This window comes from Schistocerca cancellata, chromosome 6 (genome assembly GCF_023864275.1).
Source record: "Schistocerca cancellata isolate TAMUIC-IGC-003103 chromosome 6, iqSchCanc2.1, whole genome shotgun sequence".
NCBI lineage: Eukaryota > Metazoa > Arthropoda > Insecta > Orthoptera > Acrididae > Schistocerca > Schistocerca cancellata.
Window position 1 is genome coordinate 638,266,974 of NC_064631.1, and position 17,264 is coordinate 638,284,237.

The following is a 17,264-nucleotide window of genomic DNA, read 5'->3' on the forward strand; positions in this document are numbered from 1 at the left end:
CCACATTAACTTTAACTTTCTTTTTACTAAGTTCAAGAGGCATTAATTAGCACATCCATTAAGCTGATCTTTCACTGTACATCATTATAGTATTACGTTGCAATGATTGCGCAATGTGGTGGCAACTGCATGTTGGTAGGTGGAATTGCAGGCAGAATTGCTGGACTGTGTCATTTCTTGGTGGCGATGATTGATACAAATTACCAGAATAGTTCCAGCTATTTATCCATCCATCCGAGGCATTGGAAAGTAGCAGGAAAAGCCTCTCTCGGAATCAGCACAATATGCATCTTTTACATGACAGTGCACGAACTCGTAGCTCGTCTCCGGCTCGTAGCCCGTCTCCGACCGACTATCAGTTCCACCTTTTCCACCTAGGCCAACCACAATTTGCGCGCGCTACACAGTTCCGTTCCCGAGGGGAACCACTACACCTTTTACATACAGAATAACTAAGAGCCCTAAGTGAGGATCAGCAATTTACATAACAGCAACCAAATACATTAAATAAAACAAAACATTTACACATATTGACATCTCTACAAAAAATTATTCACACAAAATTACAATCATATACAGTAAGTTTTGTTCCCTCCAAATGGGACAAAGCATTTACAGTACAGATACACCACTTTGCATAGAATCAAATCACGACATCAAAGGTTTGACAAAGAAAAGAGTATACAATTTTGTGTTATCTGTTCAATCAAACACATTTACAGATACTCAATGGTATAACATTAAATAAAACAAAAAAACAAAATAAATCCATACAGCATAAGAGCTGTGGTGTTACACACCTCACAGGCCCAACTCCTTACTGATCACTGTGCTGAGCAGCTTTCTTATGCTGTATCCATGTTGCTGACATCGATAGCAATGATGACGATCGTCCAGCTTTCAAGGAAAGCTAATTGTAGACTACTTATTTGCAGAAAATTAAAATATTTTTTGTAACATATTATTGATCGAGAAGTTATAATTACAGCTGTTAAGGACTCCTTTCAACATAATTCTTACAGTAAACGTTTCTATGAGAGCAGAGTAGTATACTTAAATAGTCAAAGACCAAATGTTTTACGTCGAGTTTTCTTCAGTGATGTTGGTGTAAATGTTATATGAAATTATTTCATGTACATAATAAAACAAAAAGATTTAGATGAAGACTTGGACAGATGGATGACTATGTCAATATTAGGAGTACCGTTTCAGAGATAGCGTTCAGAGAAACTGGAAGCCGTAAAACTAAGGTAAACTTGCGTGAATGAAGAAATATTGCGATGTGTGAACTGACCATAGAGGAAGTTGTGTGAAGAAAATAACAGACACTAATGCATTATCGAAAGAACGAAAAAGATGAAGAAACATCAGAAATAACACCATTAAATTACTGTGTCTCGAATTTATTTATTATGTATTATTATAGTAATGTTGTAAGCAAATATCTTTGCAATTCATACACGCATGGGCAACTTCATCGAAGACCAACCCATATGAGAGAATCACCTCAACAAACAGAAATCTATTTTTTTAAGGAGTTGACAATATTTGCACATTGTATGGAATATCTTGTTTTCCAATGACTGTACGAATTTTTTTGCCTCTCTCTGTGATATGTACGTCATAAATAAAATGACGTTTAATTACTGTTACTATTCATGTAACTCTTTTAAAACTTAATGTTCTTCTCTCATGTCACACTAATGAATCGCTGTTTGTTGGCAATATATTAATCAAATGTTATTCACTGAATCGACTGAACAAGTGGTGAAATAAAACAGTCGATTGCAGTCGGTTTCAATCGTCCACACAATCTAGTAAGTGTGTTCTGGTCAGTAAGTTTACGATTACAAACATCATAAACGTCGAGACATATTAAAATACATACGGATACACGAGTAATCTGTTATACTACACTGAGTATCACTGTGGGATCAATACCTGTTTCTTGGCAGCATAATAGAAATATCGTACATAATAGCGACGAATTTCGTTTCCCTATGTACTATGAATAATTTGGCTCCTATTCACGTGATATCTGGATGAGTAACTCTCAACGCCGAGGCGACGCCGATGAAAACAAATAAATTAGAGAGAGCAAGCAGCGTTCGGAATGTGTGTCACGGCACGAGTTTTATGGACCATAAAGCTCGCCGCAGGGGACGCTGCTGCCAACAAGGGAAACGTGGCGTCATCATACAGGGAACACTTCCGGGCGCTTTTCAGTCAAGTCACGTGCCGGCGGGAAAATCATTAACAAGTAATGTGCGTCACTGTAGCAAAGTCTATTTCTGAAGAAGTGAATGTCAATTTTCTCAGATTTCAGAGCATCTTGTATAGTTAAAAACGAGAAAATTAGCAACCAAGAACGGAAAAAATTTAAACCTCCACGAATTCCTCTCTTGCGCCAGCCCGTTCTTCTCATATTAATTCTTGCAACCTATGCCCTCAATTATTAGTTAGATGTATTCCGATTCATACAGTTTCTAAACTCTATAAGTTCTTCTTTAACCATGGAGGTAATTCGCTGACATACGTTCTGCGGACCTGTCCTTGTTAGTGATCTCCCCAATTCTGCTGAGTACCTCCTCACGACGCAATGTATCAGGTCAGCTAGTTTGAACATTCCTCCGTAACACCACATATCTAACTCCAAAATCCTTTCCTGTTCTGGTTTTGGCCACCGTATAACGCTGTGCTCCTAAAGTAAATTCTTGGAATTTACTTCCTTAGATTAAGGCCGTTATTTGATAGTAGTAAACTTCTTGTGGTGTCACCGCCAGACACCACACTTGCTAGGTGGTAGCTTTTAAATCGGCCGCGGTCCGCTAGTATACGACGGACCCGCGTGTCGCCACTGTCAGTGATTGTAGACCGAGCGCCGCCACACGGCAGGTCTAGAGACACTTCCTAGCACTCGCGCCAGTTGTACAGCCGACTTTGCTAGCGATGCTATACTGACAAATACGCTCTCATTTGCTGAGACGATAGTTAGCATAGCCTTCAGCTACGTCATTTGCTACGACCTAGCAAGGCGCCATTACCAGTGTATATTGAGATTATATAATGTATCAACAAGAGCGATGTTCACCTATTATGGAATAAAGTTAAGTATTACATCAAGTACGTACTTTATTTGCTATATTAACTACTTTACACTGTTCCAGACCTCACGCAAGCCTGCGTGAGCTAAGCGCGTGCATTTCGGCATCCTCGCATAGTGACTTGGCTGTCTTGCCAAGTCACAACACTTCTCTTCTCCAGGAATGCCTTCATTTTCTTTGCTAATACGCTTTTTCTTCCCTCCTTGCTTCGTCCGTCATGGGTTAATTTACTTAGAAGCTAGCAAAATTTGTGTACTTCGTGAACATCAATTTTGATGTAATTTTTATCACTAACATAGTTGACGTCTAGACCTCATTACTTGGCATGGTCAAGTTCCAGATACACAAACTGTAACTGTTTATAGTTACTGGATTCAGAAAAATTACCTTATGGGCCAAGACGATAATTTATTATTTTTATTGCTTGCTAGTTTCGGCTAAAGTTGTTAGCCACCTTCTGATCATGACATAAGGAACTTTTTTCTGTGTATAGACACCAGTGGGTAGAACACACGGTCATATACACCACTGGCCACTAAAATTGCTGCACCAAGAATAAATGCATATGATAAACGGGTACTCATTGGACATATATATTATACTACAACTGACATGTCATTACATTTGCACGCAGGTCTTTTGATAAGAACGTAGCTCTAGATATTTTTCATGATTATATCTTCCTCCGTAATTGCAAAAATTATTGCGAATCATTCTATCTCTGATCAATGCTTCTGCTAGGCTTCGATTGTAACAAATGAAGGCCCACTAAATACACTGAAGTCCCAAAGAAACTGGTACAGACATGCGTGTTCAAGTACAAATGTATGTAAACAGGCAGCATACTGCGCAGTGGTCGGCAACGTCTATATAAGACAAAAACTGTCGACGCACTTGCTTGATCGGTTACTGCTGCTACAATGGCAGGTTGTCAACATCTAAGTGAGTCTGAACGTGGCGTTATAGTCGGTCCACGAGCGATGGGACACAGCATCTCCGAGGTATCGATGAAGCGGGGACTTTCCCGTACGACCATTTTACAAGTATACCGTGAATATCAGGAATTTGGTAAATCATCAAATCTCTGACATCGCTGCGGCCGAGAAAAGATCCTGCAAGAACGGGACCAACGACGACTGAAGAGAATCGTTGAACGTGACAGAAGTGCAACCGTCCCTCAAAGTGCTGAAGACTGTGAAAGGTCCGAGCAGATGAAATTTCAATGTATTGCCCATGCGCTGCCTGCGATATGCAAGGTTTAAGAGAATCGCTGACCAGAGAGCAGTGTTGACGGAGTAGGAACTGTGTAGCTGTAGCAGTAAGTTGTTGCTAGTCTGCGCTAGTCTGCAGTCTGCTCTGGTCTGGTATGGTGTATCGTGTTAGCTGGCCGGTCGCGGTGCAGCGATGCCGGAGCCTGAGTATTATTGTATAAGATAAAAAGCAGCGTCGCGCATATCTAGTAATGTTATCTGAACTCCCATGTAAATGTTTTAAAAATGTCCTAATAATAATCTTTGTCATATAAAGTGATTTTTTACAAGCATTCATTTCAATTTAAAGAATTTACTAATTTGTCCAATCCATGATCATTCCGATTGTTGCAAAAGAAAAATCAGTTGCTTCCTCTCATAAATGACAAACCTATCGGCCAGCATTGCACAGAGCTGTGCGGGAAACCTTTATTGTAAGAGCAGATATATTCGGCAATTTTATTGAGGTAAGAATTTTTCCTTTTTTATTCAGAATGATCTTACAGGGCCATGACGCAGCGCCTCTGTCGTCCAAAATTTCCCAGGTTAAATTCACAGTGAATTATTGAAAAGCCATAAGTGAGCGACAATTTAATTGAGAGGTTAGTTACATTGTTTATTACCAGGTTACTGAATTTATTTTTTATTACCAGGTTTAGGAATTTTTCTGTTTCGAGCTTACATTAAACGAGAAAAGAATTTTGTGGATACATTAAATGGAAAAGAAATTTTGTGTGGAGGTTAAATTTGAATGAATTTCTCTAGGGAGGTTATAAATGGGAACCAATTTTGTTCTGAGGTTACACTAAAATTAGAATCATATTCATTATTATTATTTTTTTAATTTTTGTGGGGAGGTTACACTAGGCGACAACCGGCCAGGATCGTAATTCTTTGTGAATTTCTGAGACGTAGTCATACATCTGCTCTTATTTACTTAAATGTAGTTTGCATCTGGCGCAACGCATTTACTAATTTGCCACTTTTTCTTTCACAGATCATCGGCAATTTTATGCTCTTTGTTGTAATTGTGTTTGTTACATTTCGCTTTGTCTTTGTTTCATTTTGTGGTTAATTTTGATTTGTGAAAAATGCCGCGAAAAACTGTTAACAGTACATCGCGATGTGCAATTAGTGAAATAGTCGACTCGAATAATTTGACCGATAATAGTTGCGACACTCAGTGTAATAATGATGATCCCCTAGTTACAGATAATCAGTGCCTGCCGATCACTAGTATTGAGTCAAATCCTAATGATGGGCAAATAAATTCAATTACGTCCACAGTAAATTTAACAATTGATGACGCGGCACGTGCCAATACAATGAACGCTGCCCAGTTTGACACACCCGGTTTGCAAAATTTGAATTGTGAACAGATACATTTTTCTCACGAAGATGAACAATATAGTCAAAATACGTCAGATTTATTTGGTTCCGAGGTAGTGACCCACAGTGCACATCCGACTGGCAAACCTTTTCGAGAATTACAGAATGACCAAATGGTTGCACAAAACATGACAATTGCAGGTACGCCATCAAACAGCACAGAGAATAGAGTAGGTAATTTTGGCATGGATCAAGTTGTAGCATTATTACTACAATTCAAGAAAGAACAAGGCGACAGTTTCAAACAACTTAATGAAAAACAAGACAACCTTAATGAAAATTTCAAACAGTTGAATGAAAAACAAGACAACCTTAATGAAAATTTCAAACAGTTGAATGAAAAACAAGACAACCTTAATGAAAATTTCAAACAGTTGAATGGAAAACACGACAACCTAAATGAACAGAACAAACAACTTAGTGAACAGATAACAGCCGATGCCGCGCAATGTCATGATAATAAAGAACAATTACATGAGGAAATTAAGGCTTGTGCTAGGAGTAGTAGTGACGAAGTTAGATCTGTGGCTCAAGAATTAAGTAATACACATGCAGCCACAACTAAATTACTTAGAGACGAAATTAGTGCAGTCGCTAAACAATGTTCTGAGAACGCAACACAGTTACGCGATGAGTTTAAATTAATGTCGGCAGAACTTTCACGCACACTGGATGCGAAAGCAGACGTGAAATTTGACCAACAGAAAAGCCAAATTGACGAACGTTTTAATCACCACCTACAAAACAGTGAAACGCGTTACCGTAAATTTATACAGGAACAGAATAATACAGGTTGCATCTTCCAGCAACGTAAGCCATACTTTTGACACACGGCATCTTGTCCACCAAAATGTTATTAGTTTTGACGACATCCGATACACACTTTTGCATGAAAGACAGAATCACGACGTATGTAGACAACATCGTTATCGCAGAAGCCAACTGGTTTGAAGACATTTTGATTCTGGAACAAATGTTGCACACTTTTCGTGCACAAGGACTCACAGTTAATCTCAGTAAATCGCACTTTGGCAAAACTTCTATAAAATATCTTGGACATGTAATTTCAGCAGAAGGCATTGCGCCTGACCCGGAAAACCTTCAAGCTTTACGTGACATTACTGTTCCTACGACGAAGAAACAACTACGCAACTTTTTGGGTTTAATTAACTTTTTTTCGTAAATTTATTAATTACTCTGCTTTAGACACCCCTAGATTATGTCAATTGACGGGTAAAAACACTATTAGGTCCTGGGATAGCCAAGCACAGTCTGAGTTTGTTAATTTGAAACAAGCTTTGTTAAATGCACCACTTTTATCACATCCAGATCTTACTAGAAATTTTTCCATTGCCACCGACAGTTCTAACACTGCTTTAGGCGTACACATTTTTCAGGAAATTGAAGAAGATGGTTGTACAGTAATTAACAACATCGCCTTTGCGAGTCGCATTCTGTCACCTGCTGAACGCAATTATTCTGTTACAGAACTTGAAACATTATGTGTTGTATGAGCATTTACGAGATTTAGGCATTTTATTTATGGAAGACACACTACCGTTATACAGATCATAGAGCTATCCAGTTTTTACTTTCCGCTAAATTTACACACGACAGATTAAGCAGATGGAAACTTTATTTACAGGAATTGAATTTTACAATTGTTCATATTCCCGGTACGCAAAATATTGTAACAGACGCACTGTCCCGTTCTCTCAGCAACAATCAGCAAGACATCGCAACCAACTTCTGCCAAGCAAATTTTAGCGTCATGTATATTCAACAAGTTGCATTTGAAAATTTCATTTCGTCGTCATTACGAGACATAGCACAAGAGCAGAGTAAAGACAACATATGGAAAGAAATTAAACACCTTTGGCAAGATAGGAATAATGTTACCATTAGAAACCATTACACTGTAGGCAATAATATTCTGTTTCGCCGCTCTCACCCTGACAGCAACAATTGGTTACTATGCATTCCTGACGAACTTGATAACAAATTAATTTGGTATAGTCATTTAAGTTACGCACATTATGGAGCCAGAAAATGTTTTCTTATACTGAGACAAAACTGTTATTTTGCCAATATGGAGAAACGTATTCGACGAGTTTTAGCGTCATGTAAAATCAGCCAGAAAGCTAAGTCAGATACGACTTCACATATTCCTCCATTACTTCCCATTGTACCTGTTAAATTGAGACACATGGCCGCTGTAGACAGTTTTGGTCCGATTCCCAAAATTTGTTACCTTCACTCCGTTACGCAAAGCTACTGCTAAATCAATTTCAAATGCATTTGTAAAACATTTTTTGTTTCATGTAGGGCATGTATTTCCGACAATGGATCACAGTTTCGATCTGCTATATGGACACGTATGTTACGAGCTAGAAACATTTCTCCGATTTATATATCCAAGTATCATGCTTCTTCGAACCCTTGTGAACGACTAATGAAAGAAATTGGTAAACTATGTAGAATATACTGCTATAAAAAACATATTGATTGGGACACACACATACTGTCATTCCAGGATATAATTAACTCGATACCAAATGAACCTACTGTGCTACCTCCGACTGTTATACTGAAAAATGTTGAACCACCCAACAAAATTAAAGAATTAGTATCCTTTCCTACATCTCGTCGACTACGACACCATGAAATAATTGACATTGCACTGAACAACGTCAAACGTGCCGCAGAGATCCGGAGAAGACAGCAAAAACAGGTTTGTACACGCCGTGACTTCCTCATTGGACAGAAGATATAAGTACGCACACATTATTTATCCAACAGAGGAATGAGTAGATGCAGTAAATTTGAGCTTCTATTTGCAGGTCCATACAGAATTCGCAGCATTCCTCACCCCAATGTAGTACACGTCGAAACTCTGAGAACCAGAAAAAGTAAAGGCAATCACCATGTCTGCAATATTAAACCCTTTATTGAATAAACATACTCTATGATTTATCACACTGTAATGCCATTTCCTGATTTTTATATGACCAATTATGCAATTATATTTATATGACTACTTACTGATTATTATCATTTTTTTTCTTGGCAAGTGCCCGGCAAGGTAAGATTAGCAGGTCGCTTTTCTTGTCGTTACACATCAGACCGTGCACATTTTTTTTCAGATAAACTTACATATTTTATGACTAATTATGCAAGTCTATTTAATGACATATTAATTTTATCAAATTCTTTCTCCATTAAAGTCTTCAATTCTAGCCTCTATCAACTACACAAAATACAAGCTGAACACAAAAAGTAATTTCTTGTCGTTATATATCAGACCGTGCACATTTTCCATTTCTCGTGTATGTATGATTGTTTTCCTGTTTTGTTTGTATGCACTACGAAATCTTTAAGATATAACAAACACGAGTTGACTTTGACATTTTGTCTTATGATATCTCAACATCGAGACTATTTAACTTTTTTTTTTTTTTGCTACTACATTATGATACTCTGTGTACATCTTTGCACCTGAACACTGTCTATGTTTTTGACATAATACGTTTTCTGTCATGCTATGCTGTATGCTTAATTATATCACTAGAAACAAGCTTTTATTTAATGTGTATATGATTTAAATGCAAGATATAAAACCCTATTCATCATTTGCAGAAAGCAATAACGTGTAAAAAAAATAAATTAAACAAACCACAGTGGATTATTATGAAATGGGAATTTAACCTTCGGAATGAACGAAAGAAGATGCAATACCTCGTCATGAAGAGTAAATGGATCAGAATTAACAAGCATTAACAAGAATATACTATATACATCGTATGATAGCAGTCTTAACTTAACTTTTCTTTCAGAATACGAGGCGATTGATGTAGGCTGTCAGACAGAACTACACATCTTAGTTTTAGTGATGAAATATGCTAGAAATACGAAACTCTATACTATGAATAGTTGTATGAAGTAAATGGTAATACGAATAATAAAGTGTCTTTTTTGCAGATGATAATGAATGGTGATGAATAGTTATATGAAGAATATGCTAATATGAATAATGAAGTTTTCCTTTGCAGGTGATGATAGTGATGAATTTTATATGGCCACTTAACGCACCACTTTTAAGTTTTACTTTGCAGATGAGAATAATGATGAAGTTTATATATTTTACTATTGGTTAAAAGATGCTATGTAGTTATTTAAGTATTTGTTGCAGTTCGTTTTGACAGTATGTCTTATGTCGCATGGTATAATGACTGAATGTTTTGGAAAGGACAGCTAGAGTACATACATATTGAGTACACGTTTCATTACCTGTTAATTCGAAGTTCACTACTTCTCAGCATAATATGCGTTTCTTCTTTCAGCTCAATAATCCATTTTGTATTTTTTCTAGGAGAAGCTATTCATGAAATTAATGTGCTATAAGCAGTTAGTCATTAAACCTGTTCTAGTACTTGCATTTTTACCCATTTGTGTGTGTTATTCATGAATGTGATCACATATACTCTACTTGTTTCATAACCTTGCTACAGCTGACTCATGATGAATGACGTTACTAAACCTTATTTGCAGCAATAAGTCAAAAGCAAATATTTTCATGCCCCAGCGATTAATTATCGATTCCAACGCAATGCATTGCTAGCACATAAAATGTATTACCAGTCCCAAATATTGCTACCAGTTTAAGAGAGTTCTGAGGAATACTGAATGATGTTTTCTAACCTCAGCCTTGAGTAATAGTTACAGTGTGTTACATTTTAAATATGTCCTATGTCAATTGAATGATGAAAAATGTTTTGTAATATTCAATACTTGCTATATGTTTAGTAACTGGCCAATGAATGCCACTGTTTCTTATATTTTAAATTTGACTTATGTCACTTACATGCTATTATATATGAATACCAGTAGCTTGATGCTACACTCATTAGCTCGTTTTGAATGATGACTTCTGATGGTTTGTAACTGGCCAATGAGTGCCAATGATTACTATAACTAGATGAATTATGTAAATGGTATGCCATTAATTAACTCTTGCTTTGAATGATCACTTTTGAATAATGCATAATAATGGTTTGTAACTGGCCAATGAGTGCCAATGTTCACTGTAATCAGATGACTTATGAATAATATTCTGTAATACTTCATACATAGTACAGAAATGTTTAGTAACTAGGCAATGAGTGCCACCAATTACTCAAATCTGTTGATAGACTAGTGTAATTCTCAATGATGACTAGCATAAGACTTAAAGTCCTTCACCTTCTGACCTAATTACCAAAAATTACTGCTATATACGTTTGTCCTGTCCATCCTTATGATCATAGAGCACCATATTTGGTTTTTGCACTAATTCTACGTTGGTAAAAGAGTGTGGTGTTGACACATAATGCTGTCCACCACCTTCAACGATGGAGATGTTATCATGGTCCCACTGTTTGGTGTACGTAATGTACTACCAAAATGATAACATTGAATATTAATATGGCATTTCAGTGTCTTGACTACACTGATTAATACTTCAGGGAAGAGAACTTCAGATTGTCTCACTTAGTGTTGTGCTTCTGTAGAAAGATATGGATAGAAAGATATGGACTTTCAGTGCAGCTACGTGCAACCTACTGTGCTACAACCATGATGCAATCCTTCCTTTTCCTGTCCTAGTTCTTGCAAAATGGTAAAAATATATACAGTGCGTGTGCACTTTATGTCACTTGTTAATATGTTTTGTACTCATTGCGTATACTAGTTCTTGTACAATGGTAGAAATATATACAGTGCATGTGCACTTTATGTCATTTGTTAATATGTTTTGTACTCATTGCGTATACATTATGTAATTTCTTGATATGTTCTGTACTCAGTGCATGTGCACTCTGTTTCATTTTATGTTCTGCACTTATTTATGTGTATATACTCTGTGACTGTAAACTTAGTTAATTAAGAAAAATTTGTTGCTCATGGCAAGTCCAATTGACTCACCATCGCCGCCAAATTTTAGCCCCCCAAGTGGAGGGTTATTTAAGAGGTCCGAGCAGATGTAATTTTGATGTATTGCTCATGCTCTGTCTGCGATATGCAAGGTATAAGAGAATCACTGACCAGAGACCAGTGTTGACGGAGTAGGAACTGTGTAGCTGTAGCAGTAAGTTGTTGCTAGTGGCTAGTCTGCAGTCTGCTCTGGTCTGGTATGGTGTATCGTGTTGGCTGGTCGGTCGCGGTGCAGCGATGCCAGAGCCTGAGTATTATTGTATAAGGTAAAAAGCAGCGTCGCGCATATCTAGTAATGTTATCTGAACTCCAATGTAAATGTTTTAAAAATATCCTATTAATAATCTTTGTCATATAAAATAACTTTTTTACAAGCATTCATTTCAATTTAAAGAATTTACTAATTTGTCCAATCCATGATCATTCCAATTGTTGCAAAAGAAAAATCAGTTGCTTCCTTTCATAAATGACAAATCTATCGGCCAGCGTTGCACAGAGCTGTGCGGGAAACCTTTATTGTAAGAGCAGATATATTCGGCAATTTTACTGAGGTAAGAATTTTTCCTTTTTTATTCAGAATGATCTTACAGGGCCATGACGCAGCGGTGCTGTCGTCCAAAATTTACCAGGTTAAATTCACAGTGAATTATTGAAAAGTCATAAGTGAGCGACAATTTAATTGAGAGGTTAGTTACATTGTTTTATTACCAGGTTACTGAATTTATTTTTTATTACCAGGCTTAGGAATTTTTCTGTTTCGAGCTTACATTAAATGAGAATAGAATTTTGTGGATACATTAAATGGAAAAGAAATTGTGTGTGGAGGTTAAATGTGAATGAATTTCTGTAGGGACGTTAATGTGAAAAGAATTTTGTTTTGAGGTTACACAAAAATTAGAATCATTATCCTTAATATTTGATAATTATTATTTTGTGGGGAGGTTACAAGATCTCAATGCTGGGCCATCAACAAGTGTCATCGGAGCCGAAGGCCTACTCGTGTACCATTGAAACTGCACAACACAAAGCTTCACGCCTCGCTTGGGTCCATCAACAAGGACACTGGACTGTTGATGACTGGAAACATGTTGCCTGGTCGGACGAGTATCGTTTGAAATTGTATCGAGCAGATGTACGGTTATTGGTCTGGAGACAACCTAATGAATCCAAGGACCCTGCATCTAAACAGCGGACTGTTCAAGCTGGTGGAAGCTCTGAAATGGTGTGGAGCATGTGCCATTGGAGTGATATGGGACCCCTGATACGTCTAGATAATGCTTCTAGATACGACTCTGACAGGTGACACGTACGTAAGCATGCTCTCTAATCACCAGCTTCCATTCATGTCCGTTGTGCGTTCCATTGGACTTGCGTAATTCCAGCAGCACAGCGTGACACCCCACACGTCCAGAAATGCTACAGAGTGGCTCCAGGAATACTCTTCTGAGTTTGAACACTTCCACTGGCCACCATACTCCCCAGATATGAACGCTATTGAGCTTATTTGGGATGTCCAGCAATGTGCTGATAAAAAGAGATCTCCACCCCCTCGTACACTTACGGATTTATGGACAACCCAGCAGGAGTCATGTAGTCAAATCGCCCAGCACTACTTCAGATATTAGTGGAGTCCATGCCATGTCGTATTGCGGCACTTCTGCGTCCCTACATGATATTAGGCTGGTGTATAGATTTCTTTGGTTCTTCAGTGTAATGTTGACTAATGGTGGATGGTGAAAACTACCTCAGATGCTTTTCATTTTCCTACATGGTAATATCACGCACAGAAGCGATGCGTTATTAAGACCAGAATTCCACCACAAATTGTCTTTAAAGTTAAATCCCTTATTTCTAAATTGCGTAGATTCAAGTAGCTTTTGAAATGATTGTTGAGGTAGTCCAGGACTAACCGTATTTTACTCAATTTCGATGTGCTTCAGAAAGAAAGCTCACTATTAACTTCAGCCACTAAATTCACTTTCGATTTTGCTGTTTTATTAATCCTTTTGCTAAATTAAGTCAGAGTGTAGCGAAATTTATTACTTCTGACAAACTTTCAGTTTTCACAATGCACGTGTCAACCTTCAGTTGCCACGCTTCTAGTGCTAATTATGTGTGTAATAACCTTTCTTTTTCAGTTACTATAGTAATTGTCCTTAGGACTGGCGATCGTAATTTCCCCTCAAATCTCAAATATCTAATTACCACTAGTTAATTGTTAACGTAACGGCCGCACATTTACTTTCTTTATTAACTTTACCCCTTTTCAAAATTAATTTCCACCTGTTTCATTAGCATTTTTCCTTTCATTTAGATGTAACCCTTTCCTCCCTCTTTACGGACAGATTAACATCGGTGACGATTGCTTTTCCCAAATTTCCATTAGGTACACGCGGTTTAAATTTTCACTGTCATTAAGGTCGATAAGTGAGGGGGAGGTTACAGGTGGCGACCTAGTGACAGGACAATCTTCGGATTTGAGGTTGTTCTGGACACGATATTTGCATTGTGCAAATCTCGTAACAAAGTACTTGTTACGAACAGGTCTTTACGTCAGCGAGAATAAGTAATGGGATGAACTTTGTGATTTGGCATTTATATTGAAAATTATTAAAATGAGTGAAGGCAACAATTACCAAAACTTGGTAGACTTGGATAAGGAACAATCGGTCGAACAGCGTGAAACGCGCACCGCGGTACCCATTGTTCAGGGGCAGGCGGCTAGCATGAAAGACGCGACCGCCGAAACGCAACAAAGAGCAGAAATGGAATTCCAAACTTTAGAAAATGTTTCGGAATCGGAAGTGAAAATCAAATCTGAATCCCTTGATGACGAATACGGGGGGACAATTAAAGAGGAAGCCGCTACGGAAGTAAAACCGGTAGTTTCCGGGAATTTACATGATTTATTGAATGTTTTGATTAATGAAATCAAGAGTCAATCGGCAGATATTAAAGCTCAGGCTGCCAAGCAAGAACCTCAGGCTGAAAAAATTGAACGGAAGCTAGACAATCAGAACAAAGCTATTAATGTTGTTAACCACAATGTTGGAGTTGTTAACACATAAGTTGATAAAATGAAAGAAGATATTGTTGTAATTAATACCGAAATCGGTAACCTTAAACAGGAAATGGTAAGCGTTCAGGCGGAAATTGCGAGCGTAAATACTCGTTTTTATTCCGAAATTAGCAGAATCGAGAAAAGTGTAGGAGAAGCAGTTGCTCCGATCATCGAGAATAAGGTGACGGAACAAATTCAATTAGTGAAAAAAGAGGATTAACAGAAGGTGGAAACTTTAAAGGCTTTGGTGTCCGAGGTTGATGCTAAAGTGACGAAGCAGGCTAATACCTGCGAAGAGAAAAAAAGGGAAGTAGAAACGCTTGCGACAACCACTTACCAAATAATTATGAGAGTTTCGGAATTAGAAAAGAAACTTGACGAAAAACAGAGCAATGTGCCAATCTGTGCACATAGTTCGGAATTGTTGACGAAAGAGGAGCGGTTCGACCCCTTGAAAAAAGGCGGTATACACCCGACAGATTTCATTAAAAATTGTGAAAGAGTTTTACCCAGATCATGGACTAATGAGAGAAAAATTAATGCGATTATTGATGTGTTGGCTGGTGATGCTAAGCGTTGGGGCTTAAACCTCAACATTACGAACCTGACTTTTGACGAGTTTAAAAATTTGTTTCTGGCTGAATACTGGTCAGAGCAAAAACAGCAAAGTGTCTGGCGCGAATTTGTCGTATCGAGGCCTTTCGATGCGAATTCGCGCGGTTCGATGAAGGAGTTTTGTGAGGGCTGGATCCGCAAGTTGGAATATTTGCGTGATCGCCGCACGGAATCCGAAATAGTCTGGGAACTCTACAAAAAGCTTCTAGATGATACAAAACGCTACATAGGAAGCAATTACAAGATAATAAATGATTTCCTGGAAAGAGTGGAGGACGAGGACAATTGGCGCAATAATCGCGACAGTGGTAGAGGCCATGGTAACAACAACGGGTACCACAGCAACCACAACAATGATAACCATGGGAGTAATGCATACCGCAACCATGGCAGCAATAACAATAATGGTTCGGACCGTAATAACAATCGGTACAATGCAAATAATAACAGGAATGAGGGAAACCAGTATCATACTAACGTGATACGGGGTTCACAGATTAGTAATAACGCCAGAGGGTGTGATCAGCCGCCTCAGCAGCATCCGGGGAGCGTATCTGCTGGGACGAGACAGGGAAACCATTAGCCGCGCCGGTGAGGGGCCGACCGGGCGTGGAGAAATTTTGGCGGCCCAATAACCGGAGAAAACCCAGGTGTCGTCGTTATGAAAATTCCGTGTGGAATAGTCAACGGCGGTAGAGTGTGCTAGTGTTAGGAGAAAGTAGTGCGCCCACAAGTAGTAGATCAGCTGTATACACGGCAGTAGGAAGTACATCCACTGTCAGTGAGAACAATTTAAGTAGTGTTCCGGAAATCGATTATAAAGTGGCAGCTGTAACACCCACAGCGGAACTGGAGATTGAGTTTAAGAATGATTCGCAAGTGTTAAGAGAAGATCAGATGTCGGATAAAACGTCCGTCATCGAGCGAGGGGATGCAGAGAGGGATGAGGTCTGGTTAAGGCAGTTCGGTCGCTTATACGACGAACTAAGAGATTATAGGAGCCTGTATGGTGTACTGTAACGACTTAAGTTCTTTATAAATGATTTTCTTTCGACATATGACCATGTGTAGACTTCGTCACCTACGTCAATTACAACCCACTTCAACATTATTTATATTCTTTTTAAATTGTCACAGAATGGTTCTTGAACGAAACTGTAAAACATCATTTGAGTCGTATGCACAGAATTACATCACTCGGGTCAATTGGTTTGCGTAAACTTTTTCAATTTTAGATGTCGTTTGTTTCTCCTCAGAAATTATATTGATACACGTTATCTGATTTAATCGATATTAGAACCACATTGAATAAACTTTTTGAGATTCAAAGTTGCGATGAACGCTGTCAAAATTCAATAATCTTGTCAAATATATTTTAATCCATTCACATAATTCTTCATCAATAAATCCTCAGAACACGTATTTCAACTTTAGTAGCATCCACTAGTTTATTATCTTCCTACATACAGACGTGAACCTGAGCCTTGACGAGACAAAACTAAACATTTTCAATAAGATTAAACTTCCTATGATATCATTGTTGTACAAAACATTACATATTCTCATTTATCAATTTTTTAGAAGCACGACGCAACAACTCGGTTTCAGGATCTTCTGTTGCTCTTTGGCTGTCGACCCGCGACGTATAGTGGCCAGCAATTTTCTCTCTGGTCCCGGCAGCGAAGATGCTGTCACCGTTCGTTGCGCCGCCCTCTCCGTACATGAAACATAAAAAGAATACAAAACTTTAGACAATTCACAACCATTACAAAATATTACAAAAATACATAAACAAACTAAATTAAACTTATATTCACCTGCAAACTCCTATAACCTCCCCACCGTTTAGAATATGGAGGAGGGTCTAACAACTCTAAA